This window comes from Crinia signifera, chromosome 7 (genome assembly GCF_055691185.1).
Source record: "Crinia signifera chromosome 7, ASM5569118v1, whole genome shotgun sequence".
Classification (NCBI taxonomy): Eukaryota; Metazoa; Chordata; class Amphibia; order Anura; family Myobatrachidae; genus Crinia; species Crinia signifera.
The window spans coordinates 116,890,662-116,893,081 of NC_139223.1; the positions used below are offsets into that span (position 1 = coordinate 116,890,662).

The window sequence follows — 2,420 nt, forward strand, 5'->3', positions numbered from 1 at the left end:
AGTGGCGTAGATAGCGTAAGGCAGCCCCCGCTGCTGCTTGGGGTAGCGGGGGCTGCATGGGCGCCGGATGCTGGCACCAGCCACTGCCCTCCACCCCTCTCCTTTACTGTTCCCCGGCCGCTGTCTCCCCCGCCACGTCTGTATTCCGCCGGGAGTCGGGACCGCATATCTACTAATCTGCCGCTGCATCCCGGCGCCTGGCTCCTTGAGTCAAATGTCCATTACAAAATGGCCGCCTCCTTACAGCAGACCGTTTGTAAGGATGCTAAAGGAGACAGCGAGGGCCTCCTCTAGCATCCTTACAAACGGTCTGCTGTAAGGAGGCGGCCATTTTGTAATGGACATTTGACTCAAGGAGCCAGGCGCCGGGACGCAGATTAGTAGATATGCGGTCCCGACTCCTGGCAGAATACAGATGTGGCGGGGGAGGCATGGTAAGAACGAGGGGGGGGGGCGCTAAATTTAGGGAGGGGGGGCGCCGAAATTATCCGGCGGGGGGGCACAAATATTGGCGCTACGCCCCTGATATATATATATATAAGTCCTGAGGTCCGGCACTCGCTTGAGGTAGGCAGCTGGCTCCGGGTGCCCTCCTATGTCAAGCACAGATATCCACAGAATGGGCGGCACTCACGGAAATAATGAGAAGGACACGCAAGGTGCGCACCTTGCGTGTCCTTCTCATTATTTCCGTGAGTGCCGCCCGTTCTGTGGATATATATATATATATATACATATATATATATATATATATGTATATATCCAAGAAGATAAAGAGCGCACTCACCAGACTTGAGTTAAAACTTCAAACTTTTATTTGATCCATTAAAATTTTTTCAAGGCAAGGTCGACGTTTCAGGTCATTGCATGACCCTTTTTCAAGACAGCAGATCCCTGGACCTGGATCCCTGATCCATACTGCTACAGGGATCCAGGCGTCTGCTGTCTTGAAAAAGGGTCATGCGATGACCCGAAACGTCGACCTTGCCTTGAAAAATTTTTAATGGATCAAATAAAAGTTTGAAGTTTTAACTCAAGTCTGGTGAGTGCGCTCTTTATCTTCTTGGATATATATGGCCCTTATGGATTGTGGTCTGAGTTACATGGACAACCCAGCAGCTGCTAAAGATTTTTGAGAGTGCTGTTTTCCTCTATCAATATTTATATATACAGGTCGAGTATCCCGTATCCGAATATCCGTTATCCGAATTATTCCGAAATACGGACATTCCAGAAAGTGAAAAAAAAATTTTTTTTTTGCTAAAAACTCACTGGGGACATATGTAACAGCATCACTGGGGACATGATATGTAACTGGCACTATATATGTGCAAGACAATGATTGCTTGGCATTCAAATTCAGTGCTGAGATAGTACACACATTTTGTTTCACGTTTTGAAACCTTGTTTTTTGAACAATTAAAATATGTTTGTGTGTATTTTATGTTGTAATGAAATATATTTGTGTGTATATTATGTGTTTATACAGCATAAATGCAAGATACTTCAAAATACATCATTGTATACATCATGTCATAAAGAAGACCTCGTGGCGCAACGGTAGCGCGTCTGACTCCAGATCAGAAGGTTGTGTGTTCAAATCACGTCAGGGTCAATTGTCATTCCCAGTCGACATAGGGACTTCGATTGGAAAGTCGACTTACACAGGTTCAATAGAAACCTCCGTATAAAAGAGTTTTACCAACATCAGACGACGATCCCCATACCAGATAAGCATCAAGATTTTTTACGCCAACACAGCAAATCCACCTTTGATCCGCCATCACAAAATTCGTCTCTTCGAACACTGTCGCGACTACTGGGCTCGTCCATCTCACAACTAGACAAAGTCCAGCCACGCCGCCACTACAACCTCTCTAAAGGTGAAAATCAGGCCTTACAAGCCCTATCCAAGAGGGAAGATATAATTGTTCGACCGGCGGACAAAGGTGGCGGCATCGTGGTCCAAGATCGTACCACGTATATACAAAACCTTGATGCCCATCTGGCCGATGCCACCACCTACAGGAAGCTACCGGGTGATCCTACACCCATCTTTAAGAAACAACTTGACACCATCTTGAAGCTCGCCCTAGAAGATGGCCACATAAGTAAGAAGACTCACAAGACGTTATCCTCCGATTTTCTCATCACACCTGTGATATATTCCATTCCCAAAATCCATAAGAACAGCAATAATCCTCCGGTTCGCCCCATCATTTCTGCCCGCCAATCCCTCTGTCAGCCCATTTCCCAATTTTTGGATACACTCATCCAACCACTTGTCATGTCACAACCCCACTTCCTCAAGGGCACTACCCAACTCCTCATCAAACTACAACAGCTGCAAGACTTACCGACTCACACATTATTATGTACAATGGATGTATCCAACTTATATACAGTTATCCCCCATGCTG

General features: G+C 46.1%; 1 non-coding gene across 1 annotated transcript; it reads left to right on the forward strand.

Annotated features, from left to right (window-relative positions):
- The first annotated feature begins 1,543 nt into the window (after positions 1–1,543).
- Positions 1,544–1,615, forward strand: TRNAW-CCA (transfer RNA tryptophan (anticodon CCA)). Its single transcript has one exon. It is a non-coding gene; the product is annotated as a tRNA-Trp (tRNA).
- Positions 1,616–2,420: the final 805 nt, after the last annotated feature.